Source organism: Odocoileus virginianus, chromosome 23, assembly GCF_023699985.2.
Source record: "Odocoileus virginianus isolate 20LAN1187 ecotype Illinois chromosome 23, Ovbor_1.2, whole genome shotgun sequence".
NCBI lineage: Eukaryota > Metazoa > Chordata > Mammalia > Artiodactyla > Cervidae > Odocoileus > Odocoileus virginianus.
The window spans coordinates 7,845,354-7,866,108 of NC_069696.1; positions in this window are offsets into that span (position 1 = coordinate 7,845,354).

The following is a 20,755-nucleotide window of genomic DNA, read 5'->3' on the forward strand; positions in this document are numbered from 1 at the left end:
CAGTATACTAACACATATATATGGAATTTAGAAAGATGGTAACGATAACCCTATATGCAAGACAGAAAAAGAGACGCAGATGTACAGAACAGACTTTTGGACTCTATGGGAGAAGGCGAGGGTGGCATGATCTGAGAGAATAGCATCGAAACATGTATATTATCAAGTGTGAAACAGATCGCCAGTCCGGGTTGGATGCATGAGACAAGTGCTCAGGGCTGGTGCACTGGGATGACCCAGAGGGATGGGATGGGGAGGGAGGTGGGAGGGGGGTTCAGGATGGGGAGCACATGTAAATCCATGGCTGATTCATGTCAATGTATGTCAAAAACCACTACAATATTATAAAGTAATTAGCCTCCAACTAATAAAAATAAATGAAAAATAAAATAAAATAAAATCTTAAAAAAAAAAAAAAGAAAAAGAAAGGTCCCAGGGACAGCAGCTCATTGTGGGGAGTCCAGGCAGAGGCAGAGTGGCTTCTTTTCAACTATTTGAAAAGATACAGTTGCTGGTGTGACTGATTTTAAGAACTTAATAAAGACACAGGAAAAAGCTGCTAGAAATTCTCCATGGAGCTCTGGGGTCAGATAGTGACTCTCGGTGGGGGTCAAAGATGACATCATTTTTTTTTTTTTTTGAAGGGGCCATTTTTAAAGTCTTTATTGAATTTGTTACAATACTGCTTTTGTTTTATGTTTTGGGTTTTTGGCCAGGAGGCAAGTAGGAGTGTAGCTCCCCGATCAGGGATCAAACCCAATCCCCTGCACTGGAAGGTGGAGACTGCCAAGAAGCCCCGAAGGTGGGATCTGTTTATGGACTCAGCTCTGACCAGCCAAAGACACTAAGTTGCTGTGTGTCCTTGGCACATCCCTTGGGCTTTGGTTCCCTCTGGGGTGAGATGGAAGGGTCCCCACCACCTCCCCGCCCCACCCCGCCCTGGCCCCACACACCTGCCAGGTTCCCAGGGTCACTGAGACGTTGTGAGATTTCAGGAGGAGGAAAAGTGAGCTTGGAAGAGTCAGGGGAGGACCTGAGGGGCCCTCATCTAGCCAGCACCCCTTCCTCTTGTCAGATGGGGGGGGTCCTTAGGCAGTGCAGACTCTGGGGACCTGTCCTCACTGTGAGATTTTGAATAAGTCCCTTCTATGCTCCAGGCTTCAGGCTGCCCTTCTGGGCAGTGGGGACAGACACTAGGAGTCTGGCTGCAAAGTGTCAGGATAGGGTTGGGGGGCGGGGGGCGAAGGGTGGGGAGTAGAAGGATAGTTCAGGTTCCAAGTGGCCAGGAAGGGTCCCATCCCTTCCAGACTCAGCTTTTTAATTCTAATTACATCTCCATTAAAATGCAAATTTCCACAAACACCCAGAGAGGAGGACTTGTTGTCATGGAAACTGGAATCTGAGGGGTGGGGGAGAGGGGAGCCGGTCTCCATCTCCTGAACTCTCAGTTTGCTTGGAACTGCTCTTCTTCCCTCTCGTGCACCTCTTGGGGGTCTTTCGCCCCAAGGCTGGGTCTTTAGTGGAAGCGAGCTGGGTTACCTTGATGAAGTCATTTCCCTCCTTGGCCTCAGTTTCTCCATCTGTGAACTGGGGATAACACTATAGGCCTCTTTTAAGGATCGCCTTGGGGATTCAGTGATTTAATGTACAGGATATCAGAGAACAGGGTCTGCTCCCTGGATGCAGTTCCAGTGTACCCGATGAAGCCGTGGTCTGGACCCTTCCCCACGATGAACCGAGGTGTCTCTTGACCTGGAATTCTAGCTTCTGCTGCATCCTTGAACCAAAATAATGGCATGAGTGATCTTGAAGTCCTGTGTATGCTCAGGTCTTCAGTTGGAGCCACTCTTACACTAATACTGCAGCCTTTGACTTTATGCTGTTCTTTTCTTGCAAGGGAGATGTGGATGCCTCAAAAATGCTGGAGGGATCTTTCTATCCCCAGTGTATCTGAAAACAGGGAGGGTAAAGAGAAGGAACTTTGGGAAGGGAAAAGAAAGCTGGTGAAAGAAGCCAGAAGGGAAGATTACATGGAAGAAGCTGTATCCCTTTTTGCCTCTGTTACTAGGAAGCTCAGATTGGATGGCATTATTACTGTAATACAGTAATAAATGTAACTGAGTGCATTATTATGTTACCATATTATTCAACTGTGCTAAGTGTCTATTTCAGCTTTCTAATCTATCTAGTTCACTCTTGTTCCCTAAATGATTTCTAATAATTTATTTTGGTTCCTAAGAAATCCTCTTTAGAAATAGCTGTGAGTATACATGATTTTGATAAATCATGAGAAAGAATGAGCATGGGCTGTTCTGTGCAGACCTTTCAGCCTCTGAACTTGTGGGTGACTGTGGCCTTATTTTAAGTGCTGGAAGGGGAAAACAGGGAGTGGGGGGCAGAGAACAGTGGCTGTAAAATGTGTCTGATGATTGACTTTGTGTTCTTAATGCTAAGTGGTCAAGTTTGCAACCCTGCAAGACCAAGGGTGGGGCTCAAGGGTCTGGTCTCAGAGGGGCCAGATATTGAACAAGATGGGGGTCAGTTTTCAGGAGAGGCCAGAAAGTGTGCATCAACTCCCACACCAATCCTGACGGCTCAGTGCTGGAGTTTACAGCAGTGCCCCAACCTTGATCTCTGGGTGGGGTCAGAAAATGGGTTCTGGCTGATGGTGTGTTGGTGGAGGAAATGACACCACCCTGGGCCTGGCCTGGCTCTTGAAAGCACCCCCTTGCAATCTCCAGCTCATTTTCTCTCTCTTTTTTTCATTTTTTTTTTTTTTTTGGCTGCACTGCGTAGCATGTGGGATCTTAATTCCCCAACCAGGGGTCAAACCTGCGCCCCCTGCATTGGAAGCTTGGAGTCTTAACCACTGGACCACCAGGGAAGTCCTTTCAGCTCATGTTCCTTGCTACCACGACCTTGGTACAATATACTATGGATGGCAGAGGATAGTCCAGTAGAACCGTGACACTGATAAGAAATAAACTATTGTTGTTACAGTTTTTTATAACTCTGAGATTCAGGATCAATTTGTTTCCATATTACAGTCTACCACATTCTGACTAATACACCTCCCAGTTCCCCTCCTGAGAGTCCCCAGGAGACCCCAAGAGGTCAGACTGGGGCTCCGGGATGACCTATGTCATCTATGCACAGAGGGAGAATGAGAAGGAGCAGGCTTTGTCATGGCTTCAGGGTCCTGTGTCTGCTCGGTGGTGAAACTCCCGTCCCTGAAGGCTCAGGCTTCAAGCTTGCAGAGAACCAGGAGGCCTGGAGCTAGGGCTTGAGGCCTGTGGGTGTGCTGAGACCTCAACCAGGTCTCTGGGGCTTCCTCAAGCTCAGAGGAGGAAACCCCAGGGTCCTGAAATGGCTGACAGGGGGGCTTAGAGAGGAACCAGGATCAGAGGCTGGAGCAGGGTCATCCCACTCCTGTATGTCCTTGCTGGCAGCCCAGGAGAGGCTCCAGCCAACATGTGAAAAGAAAAGGTGTGAAATGTCTGAAGCTCTTCACCACACACAGGTGATGGGGGCTTATCTGGACCCCAGAGCCCCGAACTGGGTGTATCCTGAGAGGCTGCCTCCCAGTCAGGACCCTGGGACCAGGAGTCAGGATGTGGTCAGAGGAGAATCCCAGGATCTCCCAGGAGCACGCAGAGTTAGAAATTGGCACCAAAAATTCCTCCAAGGAGGCTGAGTGCCGAAGAATGGATGCTTTCGAATTGTGGTGCTGGAGAAGACTCTTGAGAGTCCCTTGGACTGCATGGAGATCAAACCATCAACCCTGAATATTCATCGGAAGGACTGATGCTGAAGCTGAAACTCCAATACTTTGGCCACCTGATGCGAAGAGCTGACTCTTTGGAAAAGACCCTGATGCTGGGAAAGACTGAAGGCAGGAGAAGGGGGAAACAGAGGATGAGATGGTTGGATGGCATCACCGACTCAATGGACATGAGTGTGAACAAACTCTGGGAGATGGTGAAGGCCAGGGAAGCCTATTGTGCTGCAGTCCATGGGGTCGAAGAGTCAGACACGACAGCAACTGAGCAACAATGACGCCACCAAGGACCCCCAGGAAGGGTCAGTTTACTCCATCCCAACCCCACTGGCCCGACCCAGCCAGCACTCCCCAAGGGTCTGCTTTTGCTCACCCCGTGCTGGGCTTTGGAGACACACAGAAGAATTGCTCTAACTCCACCACCTCAAAGGGGCAAGGGAAGGAGGGAGCATCTCAGAGTCCTTGTTCCTTGAGTGGATCCCTGTGCAAAATAAAGGTGTGGCGCCTCTTGTTCAAAAATAATTGAGATGGTGAGCTGAGAGCAGAGCCTTTAACCAAGCAAGAGGCCCTTGGGGGTGGGGGTGGGGAGCCCAGTGGGACTGCCCACGCCTGGAAGGGTTTTTCAGCTTGGGACTTTTCTAAGGCACCCCTCACCCCTCCCACCGCAGCACAAGAACCAGCTGACCTGGTTCAGGTCAGTTTCCTCATCTGTAAGATGAAAAGAAAAAAAATGACACCACCTTCTAGGTTTGTGAGGATTCAGGAGAGTGTAAAGCCTTGAGGTGGGGTGGGGCAGTAATGGATCCACAGTACCCCGCGATTTTCAAATTACCATCACACACCTCCCATCGCACCCGCCCATGTTCACTCCACAGCACTAACCACTGTCTGACCACCAGGTATTTTACTTCCACTTCTTATTCATTGTCTATGTTCTCAAACATGATGTGAGGACCACAGGGCTTCTATATAGCCTTTTTTCCTTTTGTGTCTTTTGACTGAAAGCTTTAGTCCATTTACATTTAAATTAATTATTAAATGTAATAGGAATGCACTTATTGCCATTTTGTTAATTGTCTGTGGTTGTTTTTCTTGCTCTCTGTTCCTTCCTTCTTGCTCTCTTTCCTTATGATTTGATGACTTTCTTTAGTGTTATGTTCATCTTCCTTTCTGTTTATCTTTGTGTATCTGTTATGGATTTTTGGTTTGTGTTTACCATGAGGTTTTATATAACAACCTATGTACATAGCAGTCTAAATTGATGGTTGCTTAAGTTTGAGTGCCTTCTAAAAGCACTAAATTTTTACTCCCCCCTACTACAGAGTGAGGTGTGTTTTTGATATAATATTTTATATCTTTTTATTTTATGTATCCCTTAACTCATTGTGGCATTTCCATGGTGGCTCAGATGTAAAGCATCTTCCTGCAGTGCGGGAGACCCAGGTTCAATCCCTGGGTCGGGAGGATCCCCTGGAGAAGGAAATGGCAACCCACTCCAGTACTCTTGCCTGGAAAATCCCATGGACAGAGGAGCCTGGTGGGCTACAGTCCATGGGGTCGCAAAGAGTCGGACAGGACTGAGCGACTTCACACTCACTCACACTCACTGACTCATTGTAGATTTTCTGCTTTTATCTTTTGACCTTCATATTCGCTGTATAAGTGGTTGTTCGACTGCCTTTACTATTTATTTGCCTTTATCGTGAGATTTTTCTCTTTCATAATTTTGTATTCCTACTTATGGCCTTTTCCTCTTTTCCTTCTAAAGGAATCCTACTTATGGTCTTTTCCTCTTTTTCCTTTTAAAGGAATCCCTTTAACATTTCTTGTAAAGTTGGCTTACGTGATGAATTCCTTTAGCTTTTGCTTGTTTGGGAAACTCTTTATATCTTCTTCTTGCCAGTAGCCACAGACCCTTGAGTGGTGCCTGGCAGATGTTTGTTGAATGAATGAATGAGTGTCAAGTCATTTGTTAGGTAAAAAATATGTACTGAGCACCTACTGTGTGCCAGGGGCTGTCTGAGGTTTCCTTATGAGTGAGGTTTGGGGCAGAAGTGAGGGAGGGGAGCAGAGTGAGTGTAGATGCCAGACGGTAGAGGGGCAGGTGGGGTGCAGATGGTGGCCACAGACTCAAGGACAGGGAGATGGGGTTGGGGGGAACAGGCTGGGGGGAGAAGCTTGGTCGGGAGGAGGGAGCATTCGCTAGTTGTGTGGCTGTAACCTGTCACGGGGAGCGCACTCCTCAGCACGCAGTCTGTTTCCTTTGGGATGGCCTTCAGCCTTGAGTCAGCCACTGGTGCCTACACTGCAGCGTCTGCTGGAGGTCCTGAGTCTGGAATTGCCAGGAAGGGAGGCAAAGCCCAGCCTGAGGACAGTGTCACTTGTAGCTTCATCCTGGGAGGGCATCCCAGGTGATCGCCCCTTGTGGGGGTTCTTACTTGGTGGACACTGGCAGGAAATGTCCCCAGCTGTTCTTGTTCAGTCGCTCAGTTGTGTCCGACTGTTTGTGACCCCATAGACTGCAGCACATCAGGCCTCCCTGTCCTTCACCATCTCTTAGGATTTGCTCAAACTCATATCCATTGAGTCAGGGATACCATCCAACCACCTCATCGACTGTTGTCCCCTTCTCCTCCTGCCCTCAGTCTTTTCCAGCATCAGGGTCTTTACGAATGAGTCATCTCTTCACATCAGGTGGCCAAAGTGTTGGAGCTTCAGCTTCAGCATCAGTCCTTCCAACGAATAGTCAGGGTTGATTTCCTTTAGGATTGACTGGTTTGGTCTCCTTGCCAAGGGACTCTCAAGAATCTTCTCCAGCACTGCAGTTCAAAAAGCATCAATTCTTTGTCCCCAGAGGGTCCTGGTAGTTCCCCTCAACTCCTCTCCTGAGAAACGGATCAAAGGAGGCTGGTGAGTCCACTGGTCCTTGGCCAAGCCGTCTCAGGCTATGTGGCTTCTGTGTGAACTCCGGCCTCTCTTTAGGGCCCAGACTTGTGTCTCCAAGGGCTCCTGGCATGTCCTCTGCTCTCGTGTGTTGCACGGGCCTCTCAGCCTCAACCTGTCCCTAAGGGAGCTTGCTTTGCTCCCCAAACCTGCTTCTCCTCTCCCCTGTCTCACTCCAGCCAGAAACTGGGGTGCCAGTCTCCCCCGGTCCTTTACTCCACCTGAGAGGAGTCACCCGTCCTGTCCACTCAAGTTTCTGAGTCACCTCAGACTCTGTCTTCTCTCCACCCTCAGGACCATGCCCCCAGGGCCATCAGGCCCTAGGGATGACTTCTCATCTGCCCTCAGGCTGTGCCTGCAGATGCTTCCTTGGGGTGGCAGTTGCTGGGAGGCCTGCCTGGGAAGGGGGCAGCTTCTGCCTGTCCAGCTGTGGCCTTAAGGGTGGCTGTTGCCTCGTCTGCTGGCCCCAGGGTTGGCAACACACCCTCACCCCCCTTACAGACCTTTTGTGCCTGGGGACCCATGGCTTAGACTACTACACTGACAGGCTCACAAGACCCCTTGGTTCTGGGGGTGGGGCACTAGGCTGTGTCACCACCCCAGGTCTGGTCCCAGAATCGTCCCTCCTTCTGCCTCTGCCTTCCTCTCTTCTCTGCCAGATGACCTCCTCCCGTGTCCTCCCAGGCCTGGTCGCTGGCTCCCATCCCTTCCCTTTCCCTCATGCTCCCAGGTGGAGGAAGCAGAACGTGATGATTAAGAGCATGACTCTGGAGTCAGATGCCTGGGTTCAAATCTTAGCTCCACCATCTATCGGCTGTGTGACCTTAGGCAAATTACTTAAACTCTCTGTGCTTTAGTGGCCCCATCATAAACTGTGCTTAACAATAATGTCAACCCTGTAGGTTGTCATAAGGATTAAATGAACACATTCTAAGTGCCTTAGGAACCTAGCTGTTATGTTTTTTGGTGCCTATCCATTTATAGAGTGCTTTCCCAGTTAACCTCTGGGCCTCACACCTAATCTATTTGATAAATGAGGAAACTGAGGTTCCTACATACTCGATGCAGTGGAGAGCCTGGGACTGGGAGGTCAGACCTGAGTGTGAGTTTAAGTCAGGTCATTTCCTGTGTGTCTCTGGGAGATGCCTTCTTCTGAGCCTGTTTCCTGATCTTTAGAGTCAGGATTATAAGCCTTACTTTGTAAGAACCCACTGCTTTCCAGGTATGTGAACTTTAGCCAGGTTGCTTGACTCTCAGTGCTTCAGTCTCCTCATCCGTAAAATGGGATTGATAATCTGAGCACCTACCTCACAGGGCTGATGTGAAGGTTAAATGAGGTAATATGTGAAAGTGCTTAGACAGCGCCTAACTCATAATAGAGACTGTATAAATGCTAGCTATTATTATAAGTTGATGGAATTTGCACATGGGCACAAGATTTCCCAAACCCAAACATTTCCAAGAGGTTCATCCCTGGAGTGTCAATATCCTTGGATTAGATATCCCCTGGGATTCCTTGTCAGAGATGTGTGAGTGGATGTTGGAGACCCCTGTGGAGGTAGAACATGTGAGCTGGGACTTCCAGCCAGAAAGAGCACTTCTGAGTTCTGGTTATGTTTCTTACCTACCTGGTGGTCTTGGATGAGTCATCTCCTCTCCTCGGAGCCTCGGTTTACTCTTTTGCAAAACACAGATGGTAATATTGGGAGGCAAAGGTTAAATTGGATGCAGTGCCTGACAAGAGAAGACCCTCAAGAAATGATCGCAGTGATTAAGATGCCCCAGCACAAAGCAGGCAGTCCACAACCAAATTTCTGCTGTGTGTGTGAGCTCTGTGGCTTTTATTTCTTTAAAATAGTGAGCTTATTTATTATTTTTTTTAAAAGCAGATTTTAAAAAATTTATGTATTTATTTTTGGCTGGCTGGGTCTTCATTGCTGCACAGGCTTTTCTCTAGTTGCAGCAAGCAGGGGCTACTTTCTAGTTGTGGTGTGCGGGCTTCTCATTGTGGTGGCTTTTCTTGTTTTGGAGCACAGGCATTAGGGCTCCCAGGCTCTGGAGTGCAAGCTCAATAGTTGTGGCACATGGTTTTAGTTGGGCCATGACATGTGGGATCTTCCTGGATCAGGAATCCAACCCATGTCTCCTGCATGGGCAGGTGGATTCTTTACTACTGAGCCACTAGGGAAGCCTTGCGCTTCCTCTTTCTTTCTGGCTGCACTGGGTCTTCTTTGCTGCTCGAGAGTTTTCTTTAGTTGTGGCGAGAGGAGGGCTACTCTCTAGTTTTGGTGTGTGGGCTTAGTTGCCCTGTGGCATGTCGAATCTTCCTGGACCAGGGATTGAATCTGTGACCCCTGCACTGGCAGGAGATTCTTAACCTTTGGACCACCAGGGAAGCCCACTGTGCCTTTTAAAATACGGGGGTTTCCCCAACACTCCCTGCTTCCTCCACCAGCTGCCTCCCTACCCTTGGCTAGCACTGCTTATCCCAAAGCCCAAGTCTGATGGAGGGATTCCCTGCAGGGAAAGTGGGGGCACACACAGTCCCAGAGGAAAAGGACCACAGCCTCTCTTTCTCCCCTCCCTGAAACTGGGAAGGAAATCCTTCTTCCCTCTTGGGAACTATTGACCATCCCCTCAGACTCCAACTCAAAGCTCCTCAGAGACCTGAATGAATTAAAGATGTAATTAAATTAGGAATCCTTCATTATTTGAAGGCTGGGATTCTCTGGCAGGTGGGGTGATGGTGGAGAAGGGGCAGGGCCATTTTTCTGCAGTGGCTGTTAGATTCTCTCCTGGGGGTGTGTGTGTGGCCAGGCTGGGGCCCAGAAACCTGGGAGACAGAGCCAGCTCCCTTCCCACCTGCTCCCACTCAGAAGGACCTCCCCACAGTCTTGGGCAGCTTCAGTCTGCCCACTGTCTCCCTGGCCAGCCTTGCGCCAAGGCCCTTCCTCTCTCAGCTGCAGTTTTCTCATCTGCAAAATGACACAAAGCAGGGAGGGAGGATTCTGTTAAACTGCTTTTCAGGTTGCTTTAGGCAGTAAATTTCCATCTAAGAACTTGGGAGACCTCTTCCTTCGAACGCCTGCAACACTCTCCTTCTAGAGGAGTCAATTTGCACCCTTCCTCCTCAATCCTAGGGTATTTAGTTAAGCATATCTTTGGCTCAGCTCACTCATCCAAAAGGAAGGGAAACCCAGGAAATGGATATGACAGGTTCTCTGCTGGCTACTGGGGATACTGAGTGTGGTATTTCCTGCCCTGCCATGTCCAGAGGAGGAGACAGAGAAGCTGGGCCTGGAAGGAGAAAAGGGGGAGGGAAGGCACTCCAGGTTGGGGCGGGGGGAGGGTCACAGCATGTGTAAAGACCTCAGAGACAGGAGACAGCAGACGGAGGAGGTGAGTGTAAGTGGAGCACTGCGGGGGGGGGGGGGGTGTGCAGGTGTGCGCCAGGGAACAAGGCTCCAGAGCCTGGTGTGTGATGGAGAAGGGGAGGGCTAGCACTCTGCTACATTCCCAGAGGAAAACAAAAATTTTCGAAACTGTCAGAAATGTGATGGAGCTGTCAGGAGTACATGAAACAGCCACATACCCTGGGAAACGGAAGTCAAGGTTCTGTTTGTTCCATGACAGTGTGAAAACTCACAACCTTTTCATCAAGATGGGTAAGAAAAACACAGGAACACTAAAAGCGTTTTGGTTCAAGTCTGCTGAGGACGTTACTCTCAGCCCGCCCGGTTTCCGCCCTCCGGCCTGGATTCGTTTGTGCATGTCAACACTCGCCCAGATCCGCAGACATCTCTCTCTGTTCTGGTTTCTCGGCTTGTCAGCCATCTTCGCTGTGGTGTGCTTGGTCACTGTGGTCCTTTGAAAACGATGTCAGAGGAGAAATTGCTCTCCTTGAAAATCTTTGGCTGGAGTCATCTCTCTCACAACCCCTGTCCTCTGTCTCCGTCTCCTGCTTCCTTCCTGCCACCCTGCTCCCCCAGCCCTGCTGAACTGCTGGGAGAGGTGTGGGTGGGAATGGATACTGTCCAGGCTGGGGAGAGGGCATTGAGACGTTCAGCACCACGGACAGCGCCGCCGCCTCCAATCTACAGGGAGTGATTCTGCAGGCTGAAGCCTGAGCGGGTTGAGGGATTTGCTGCTGGCTCAGTGGTAAAGAATCCACCTGCCAATGCAGAAGACACTGGTTCGATCCCTGACCTGGGATGATCCCACATGCTGCGGGGCAACTAACCCTGTGCGCCCCAGCTACTGAGCCTGTGCTCTAGAGTCTGGGAGCAGCAACTACTGAGGTTGTGTGCGGCAGCTACTGAAGCCTCTGCACCCAGAGCCCGTGTTCCACAACAGGAGAGGCCACCGCAGTGAGAAGCCAGCACACCACAACCAGAGAGTAGCTCCCACTCTCCACAACTGGAGAAAAGCCCGAACAGCAACGAAGACCCAGCACAGCCAAAAATAAATACATAAAATGACTTAAAGAAAAAAGGAAAAAACTGGTTGCATGGCCTTGAGTGCCAACTCAGGCAGTTGGGGTGCAGGTGGCTGGGTTGAGGGTGATGATGTCAGAGAAGCTCCCTGTGGGTCCGGAGATGCTTTTTCCACTGGAATTCTCTTTTATTTTTTCAAGACCCTCAATCACCACCCCCACCCCTGGTTCCATTTCTTCCTCCTCCTGCAGGACTTCGCTTATGCTCTGTTCCCCCCGCCCCCAGGTTCCATGCTCCCTTCTCCAGGCCCCAGGCTGCCTGTCCACAGGCACTCAGCTCACGTCCGCAGGCCCGCACCCCTGTCTCATGTGGGGGATGCTGGCCTGGCTGTCACAAGAGGCTCTGGTGAGGCTCAGTTCCTTGCGTGCTGTGTGACCTTGGGCAAGTGTCAACCCCTCCCGCCTGACCTCCTGGCATCCGAAGGGGGCAGTTTGGACCATGTTATTTCTTAGCTTGGAGCCAAATCTCATGGTCAACTCCTGGCAGTCAATACACTGGTGGGGAGAGCTGTAGGCAAGGGCAGGATGTGTGCTGTTGGCTGCAGAAGGCCACAGGCAGGGCTCTGTGCGCTTGGGGGAGGGAGAGGCAGGGACTCTGAGTGTGTGTGTGTGTGTGTGTGTGTGTGTGTGTGTGTGTGCTGGGGAGGGGAGGCGAGGGCGGGAGGAAGAACGCAGAGGAGCTGCTGGACCAGAACAGAAGAACCCCTTAGCCTGTATATTTAGCTCATCGAGGTATATAAACAGAAACCTGGAGCCAACCCAACGCTCCCCCCGAGTGTGAGTCATCTGTGCTTCTGCAGCTAAAGTTAGGCTCCAATCACAGGCTCCCTCTCCCCCTCTTTCCCTTCTTCACTCTCCGTCCCTTACTGCCTCCTTATCTTTTCCTCCCCATCTTTCCCCTCTCCTCTCCTCTCTTTCTCCCTAAACCTCTCTCCTCTTGGATGCTCTGATCTCCCCCCGCTCTGCCCTGATCTGCCCATTCCCTCACTCTCTCCCCTCCCTCAATTTTTCCACCTTCCTCCTCTTTCTCATCCCTTTCCCTCTGTCTCTCTAACACTTAACTCTGTCTTTCTGCCTTCACGAGTGCATCTGAGAAAGGGTATTTTTTGCTCTTGTGTTTGTGTGAACCTAATAACAGTAACGCTCAAGTGGCTGTGTGTACTTGAGAGGGAGTGTGAATGTATCTGTGTGAATTTGTGTCTTGCTGTGAGGATGTATTCAATAACAATTCTGTCTGGGTGTATATGTGGGGCTGTCTGTGGTGTTTGCGGGTCTGTGTACACACAGGAGTGAGGGGATTGCGTGTCTCTGTGTGTTTCTTCTCCTTTGAGGGGTGCAGCTCTATGCCCTGGAAGGGAAAGCAGTGGAGAGCCCCTCCCTAGTTTTACACAGAGGCCTGGGGTGCATGGAGATCGCCAGACACCCTAAAGACTGGGAGCAGGGTGGTCACAGGCTCTAGACTATCTAGACAGCGGACCCAGGCTGAGGCTTTTTGGCTCTGTCACTTTCTGCTGTGTGACCTTGAGTCAGTCTATTGGCCTCTCTGGTCCTTGCTTCTGCATCTGCCAGAGGAACATGATCCCTGCTCATCTTACAAGGCTGGACGTGGGGAGCAAGGGAATTCATGGGTGTGGAGTTGGTAAGGACACGCTGGTCACCAGAACACCTGAGGCCCATCCATCAGGTGTGCGCTTTTCTGCTTCAATGGGTTGGCTCATGTTGCTTCCCCAACTGTGTGTTTATAATTTGATGTTCCAACAGAATTGGAGGCTGGGTCCTCCCACTGAAAGTATCCCTCATCTTAATCCGTGGATTGCTACTCTCACCTTCAAGGCGCATCTTGAAAGCCACTCTCTGCAGGAGGCCTCCCAGATCTCCGCTGAGGGTGTGTATCTGCGTCCTCCGTCCCCACTGTGAGCCCTCTAACACCCCCACCATGGTCTGTGTCTCTGCCCTTGATGGAGGGATCCCCAGAAGCGTTTTATGAAAGGAGATATGTGTGTGTCCTGGGAATGGTGGAAGAGAATGGAAGATGAGAGGTGGGTGGGAGGGGCGGAGATAAAGTGGGGCAGCTTGAGCCCCAGGCTCTGCTCAGCCAGAGGGAGAAGTAGGAGGCTGGGCCTTCAGCTGGGCAGGTGGGCCCAGATGTCAGGGGCCATTTGCATCAGGGATCAAGGAACCTGCTGAGAAAGCACCAGGCCTCTGGCCCGAGAGTGCGTCGGGATGGGCGGGCAGTGCCCCCTCCCATCTGGCCGCCATGCAGCAGCCAGGGTGACCTTTGTTTAAAAATATTAATTTATTTGGCTGCTTCAGGTCCCAGTTGCAGGGAGTGGGATCTTTGCATTGTGAGAGATCCTTTGTTGTAGACCCTCTAGTTGTGGTCTGTGGGCCTAGTTTCTCCGCAGTGTGTGGGATCTTAGTTCCCTGACCAGGGATCAAACCCATGTCCCCTGCATCGCGAGGTTGATTCTTAATCACTGGACCACCAGGGAAGTCTCTAGGAAGATCTTTTAGGATCTGAGTCAGATCACTACCTCACTTAAAATGACCCCTCCATCCTCACTGTCCATCTTGCTTTATTTTTCTTTGCCTGGAAAATTCAATGGACGGAGGGGCCTGGCAGACTACAGTCCATGGGGTCGCAAAGAGTCAGAAACTACTGATCAACTCAGCACAACATATGATGTGTAGGCTGATCGTATCTGGTGTACTATGCTTCCCTGGTAGCTCAGCTGGTAAAGAATCTGCCTGCAATGCAGGAGACTCTGGTTCAATTCCTGGGTCAGGAAGATCCCCTGGAGAAGGGATAGGCTACCCACTCCAGTATTCCTGGGCTTCCCTGGTGGCTCAGATGGTAGAGAATCCACCTGTAATGTGGGAGTGCTGGGTTTGATCCCTGGGTTTCGAAGAATCCCCTGGAGGAGGGCGTGGCAGTCCACAAGGTCTCAGAGTCAGACGCAGCTGAGCGCCTGAGAACACATATATGTCACATTTTTAGTAAAGTAGTAGTGGTGTTAGTTGCTCAGTCCTGTCCAACTTTTTGCGATCCCACAGACTGTAGCCCACCAGGCTCCTCTGTCCATGAGATTCTCCAGGCAAGAACCCTGGAGTGGACTGCATTCCCTTCTCCAGAGGATCTTCCTGACCCAGGGATCGAACCTGGGTCTCCTGCGTTGCAGGCAGATTCTTTACTGTTTGAGCTACAGGGTATATTTTCTGACTTGCTCACTACAATATATGATCCAAGAGGGGGCAAGGACTTCATTTTGTTCATTGCTATGCCCCCAGGGCCTAGAAATGTGCCTGGCACATAGTTGGGGCTCAGAGAGGAGCTGATGAACAGACAAAGTAGCCCTGTCATGCTCTCCTGTGTGATAATCATTCATTCATTCATTCAGCCATTCATTCGTGCTGCCACCTGCTCTATGCCAAGCTCTGCCCTTCTTTGCAGCGGTCCTGGTCTGACAGGGCAGGACAGAGTGCTAGGCCATCAAGATGGGGAGGGGGTAAGGAGGGAGGGACCTCTGACTCAGCTGGTGTGATGCGAAGAGGAGGCTGAGCGGGGCTTGAAGGTGCAAAGGCACTCTCTAGGTGGAGACATTTGATCGTGGTTTTTCATCTCCTCCCCCCAACTCCCAAGACCAAGGCCGAACAGAGGGCAGGACAGGGATTACTCTCTGAAGCCCAGAGTAGGCACGGGTACAGACCTGGCCCCAGAGCTGGGGCACTGGGCTCCATGATTCTTCCCAGGGGTAGGGGGTGGGAGTGGGTGGGGGTCGAGGGGTGTGGAGTAGGTTTCAGTTTTAACAAAGATCGGAACCTTAAAAGAAAGGAGAAATTTCAGCCATCCTGGGTGGTCGAGGAGATGATCCCTGGAAGGCCCATCCTAAGTCAGCAGGGGTCCCGAGGTTGCAGGGGCGAGGAGGCCCGAGGCCAACCTGGAACAGCCTCTCTAGCCCAGGACCCCGCTCCCACTCAGACAGCCCCCAGCCGTCTCTCCTGGAGGGTGGCATTGAAGGTGGCTTCCCAGAGGCCTGACTGCAGGGGTGCCAGCCTTTGTCCAGCCGAGGATAAAGGGAAGAGTGGCCTGCTCTATTATTCTGTCTCCAAACAGCAGGCAGGGCAGAGGGAAAAAGGCAGCGAGAGCATGCGTGTGGGGGAGACTTACACACAGGATGAAGACAGGGAGCGGGCCCCCCTGAGTTAGGGAGAGGGGGAAATGCTGGGTGGAGAGGGGGACGTGACAAAGGGGGGTGGAAGATAAATATGGGCAGAGCCAGAGAAGGGACAAGACAGAGAGACAGCTGAAGAGGAAGGGAGCTGGAAAAGAGGAGCAGGAAAAAGGAGAAAGATGGAGAGACGGAGACAGAGAGATAGCAACAGAGAGACAGAGGGACAGAGACAGACAGACAGAGGGACAGTGACGGACAGAGACAGAGAGACAGAGACAGAGGGACAGACAGAGGGGCAGAGACAGAGAGACAGAGACAGAGGGACAGACAGAGGGACAGAGACAGAGAGACAGAGGGACAGAGACAGAGAGACAGAGACAGAGACAGACAGACAGAGGGACAGAGACAGACAGACAGAGGGACAGAGACAGAGACAGGGACAGAGGGACAGAGACAGAGAGACAGAGACAGAGAGAGACAGAGGGACAGAGACAGAGGGACAGAGACAGGGACAGAGGGACAGAGACAGACAGAGACAGAGAGACAGAGACAGAGGGACAGAGATAGAGGGACAGAGACAGGGACAGAGGGACAGAGACAGAGGGACAGAGACAGACACAGAGACAGACAGAGACAGAGAGACAGAGGGACAGAGACAGACAGAGGGACAGAGACAGACAGAGACAGAGAGACAGAGAGACAGAGACAGAGACAGAGACAGAGGGACAGACAGAGGGACAGAGACAGAGAGACAGAGGGACAGAGACAGAGAGACAGAGACAGAGACAGACAGACAGAGGGACAGAGACAAAGACAGGGACAGAGGGACAGAGATAGAGAGACAGAGGGACAGAGACAGAGGGACAGAGACAGGGACAGAGGGACATAGACAGAGAGACAGAGGGACAGAGACAGACAGACAGAGGGACAAAGACAGAGAGACAGAGACAGAGACAGAGGGACAGAGACAGAGACAGGGACAGACAGAGGGACAGAGATAGAGAGACAGAGGGACAGAGACAGAGAGACAGAGACAGAGACAGAGGGACAGAGACAGAGGGACAGAGACAGAGACAGGGACAGACAGAGGGACAGAGACAGAGGGACAGAGACAGAGACAGACAGAGATAGAGAGACAGAGGGACAGAGACAGAGAGACAGAGGGACAGAGACAGACAGAGATAGAGAGACAGAGGGACAGAGAGAGACAGAGACAGAGAGACAGAGGGACAGAGACAGACAGAGACAGAGAGACAGGGGGACAGAGACAGGGAGACAGAGACAGACAGAGACAGAGACAAGACAGCAGAAACTGCTTTCCCTGGTTCCTCCTGCACTCTCCTCTCCAGCTCCCCCATGTCTCCTGTCTCTCCTTCCAGCCCTCTCTCCCCACATCCTTCATCTCCTCCTCTCCTCTCTCTCCTGGGCCATCTCTCCCACACTGTTCCCATCTCACTCCCATCCTAGCGCCTGTCTTGCTGGGAAGAGCTCTGGGGGCTCTGCTGGGGGAGATGTCGGGCACCACCGTCTGGGGAACAGCCAGAAACCAGAGCCCTCCTTCCTCAGTTTCCCCAAGTCCTGTCCCTCTGCCTCCAGCACGTCCCCTGAGTCTGCTTCCATCCCTCCGGTCAGCAACACAGCCCAGGCTCGGTAGGCCTCTGGGCCCCGGTCCTGCCCTCTGCGATGGGCTCTCACAAGGTACCCAGGCCCAGGCTTCACCACAAACCTGAGGCTGCCACTCGGGACTCACCCCGCACCCCCAGGCCTGGCATTCAAGGCCGTTTGTTCCCAGACAAGCTCTGCTCCTTCAGAGCCCCAGGCCTTTTCTCCTGCTCTTACCCCTCCTGGGATGACCTCTCCCGCCGCCCACCATCCCTCCAGACTGTCACAGGGCTCTCTGCACCGGGAAGACCCGTCAAAGTCTGCCTTGACCCTCCGCACCAGAAAGGATGGTTTCCTCGTGGGGGGCCCCTTCTCCACTGCGCCTAACCCGGGTTGTCAGGCCGTCCCCCTGCTGGACTGGTTTCACTGGTCTCTGTACCTCCAACACCTGACACGTGGTAGATGGTCCCTAAGTGTCACGGACTGACCCCCTGGAGTGATTGTCCTGTGCCACATCTTCTCGTGACCTCAGTTTCCTCATCAGTAATGTGGACGTGGAAATGACTGCTCAGTGCTGGCATTCAGGACCGCATGGAGCAAACAGGGAGTACCTACTGTCTGCTGAGTTATACATGCTGGGTGTTGAGACACCAAGAGGATGGTGTGCTCACGGTCAAGCACCAGTCGGATGTGGCAGGGGGGTGGCTTCTGGTGTCCGGTCTGGGGGTCTGGGTAGTCCTCCCTGCAGTTCTCTTCTCTGACGTTCACTCGGGGATAAAGGTGCTGGTGCTCCTAGCCCCCTGGTCCCCACCCCCAACCCTGCCCTTTGCAGACCCCTGGGGCATCAAGTCACCCTGTCCATCTGCACTCAAGCTAGATTCTTCAAGCCCCACCCAGGAAGCTTCTAGGGCATCAGAGGCTTCTTTTGGGTGTGAGTCAGGGGCTTCCCACCAGGCAGGAATCTGGGGGTCCTGAGATCCGTCTCCTCCCCCTCCGCCCATCTCCAGCCTTCTTCCTGGGCAGGCAGGGAGGGGGTGGGTCTCTATGCTCTCTCTGTCTCACACACACACACTCACTCACACTCTACTCACTCAGTCACTCACTCTAGCACAGAATCCTGTTTCTGCCACTCATTAGCGGGGTGACCCTGGGCAATTTACTTAATTTCTCTGGATCCCGGCTCTCCCATCTGTAAAATGAGCTTCCTGACCCCTCTCACCGAGGACTGCTGTCAGGTTAAGTGGGCTAACGGAGGAGAAGGACACCTGTCTGGGGGAGGAGGCTGCAGCAACTCCGGAGGGTTGCCAGCATCCTCCTGGGCCCCTCTGGCTCTGACCTTTGCTTCCATCAGCTTAGTCGAGTTGGGGGATGGACTGGCTGACCTGCCCAGGGCTGGCCTCGTGCACATCAGCTCCAAGGGGAATCCAGCCCCACAGTGAAAACCCCACTCTCAGAAGGTCTGTGTGTATCTAGCAACTTTCCCCGGGGCTTGTGGGGAGAGGGGACTGGCATATCCAAGTCCTCCTGTCTGGGAGCTCCTCCCTGGGGGCTCCCCCTTGCTGTGCCTCCACCTCCTCATCTCCTCTCTTCTGCCATTGCTTTCTGCTCTTTCCCCTCTGAAACTTCCGGTTCTTCTCCCCTGACCGATCCAGCCACGATCCTCCAGACTGGGCTCTGGGTCCACCTTGGCCTCTCTGAATCCAGCAAACGCCTGCTCCTGGGAGGCCCAGCATTTGGCCCTCCTCTCCTCTGAAACTAACTCTAAATCTCCTCTCTGTTTCATCCACAGTCAGCATTTCTGGATCTTTCCATCTAGTCACATTCTGCAGCCCTGGCACAGGCCTGGTACCCAATAGATGCTTAATAAAATCTCTTGGAATGTTGAAGTTTGTTTTCTGCCACTGATTTTTTAGCTGCTCCCATGGTGGGCTGCTCCCAGGGCCTGGTTCTTAGGCATCCAGGGAGCTGGACTGAGAGCAGTTCTTCTCCAGGCCCTGGGGGGAGGGATGCCCTCGAAGGGTGAGGGGTGGCCAATGTGAGGGTATCACAGGCCATCTCCTCCCTGCCCTTGTGGATGGGGTAACTCTGCCTGTTTGGAACCCTGAAACCTTGACTCTTAAGAGTTCCTGAGTCTTGGAATTCAGGAGCCTAGTGAAGAGTACAGACTGGCCCCCTGAATTCAAATTATTAGCTGTGTGACCTTGAGCAAGTTACTTAACTTTTCTCTGCCAGTGGTTCCTCATCTGTAACACAGTAGTGACGATTTACAAGACTGCGGAAAGGATTTAATGCGTTAATATTTGTCAAGGGCTTAGACCAGGGCCTGGTGCACAGAAATGCTCTGTGAGTGTTTGAGAAATAAATCAGTGTGGATTCTGAGGAAATTGGAATCTGTGTGCTCCCAGGATCTTTATGCCTAGGAGGGACCCGTCTCATGTCCTTGGGCAGGAATTTGACCCCAGCTTCCTTTAGTCCCAGCTTGCTTATCCCCACTGACAGATGCTCCCTACTCTTGCAGCCATGACAATTGCTAGAAAGTTCTCCTCAGGGATGGAGAGGAGTCTGGGCTTCTCTTCGCAGCAGCTGCTGGAGTGTGAGGACCCAAGGCCTGGACTTTGTCCTGGGGAAGGGGATAGTGAACCTGGTCCAGCTGTCAGGAGGGTGCACAAGGGGCCTCCAGGCCAGGGCCCAGCTCATTTACCTCCTGGCAGGGGCCTGGGAGGCCCCTGCTCCCAGGGCAGGGCAGGGTCTAATGAGTGTGTGTGTGGCTGCTGCAGCCTTCTGCAAATACCAGGCGCAATATAAATAGCAATAATGAATAAATGAAGCTCCTGCAGCCAGCGAGGGCCTCCAGGAGGGACTGGCACAGCTCTGCTTCTTGTGAAGACCTGGAGTTGCAACCCCATCCCCCAGCAGGTTTGAGGGTCACCCCTCATTCACTGCTTCCATGACCTTTACTCTACGTGCACCCTTTATGTCCACAGAACTCATCCCGATGCTGAGTGGTGGGGTGGGCAGAGGGTGAAGGAATGCACCATGAAGGTTTTTGCTGAAGCAGAAAGCATTTAGGTTGGACACAAAGCAGGACTTCCTGCCAGTGTGGATGCTTGAAGGAGGCTGGGGTGGGGGTGTTAATCCTGTCGGGATAGGGAGGGACTGGGATCATGGAAGAGGGCAAATGTCTCCTTCAAACTGAAAAAGAACCGTGAAATGATCAGAGCTGCTCAGAGAACAAAGGAGCTGTCCCAGGAGGTGGTGAGATCGACGTCACCTCAGGTATGCAAGTGGGAGCTGGGCCCTCACTTTGGGAGACTGTGACGGAAAAGCCCCAGTCCTGAGAACTCACCATCTGCTGGCTTCTCAGGGTCCAGCCTGTGAACTTAATGAAAATGTTGCCAGAGGAGACTGGAGAGAAAGCGAGCAGTAGCTGGCATCTTCTCCCTGCCTCGCTGTCTGATCTCTTTCACTCTCCTAAGCCCAGGGCTGTCCAGCTGGGCACTCAGACAGTCAGGGCATGGAGCGCCTGCTCGCGCCACCTCCTTCCTACCTCCAAGTCTTTGCACATGTCCCTTTTCCCTCTTCGATGCCAGTTCTCCACCCACCTCGTCTCCTCTTATCTCAATCCTTCACGTGCCTTTGAGGTCCCGTGCAAGCCTTTGGCCCTGGATGAGGTCTTCCCCGAGAAGTCTGATCTGCAGCCCACTCTGTTCTGAAATAAATCCATCCCGCCCGCGGACGCCTTCTGGCCTGCTCAGTCCATGCCTGTGA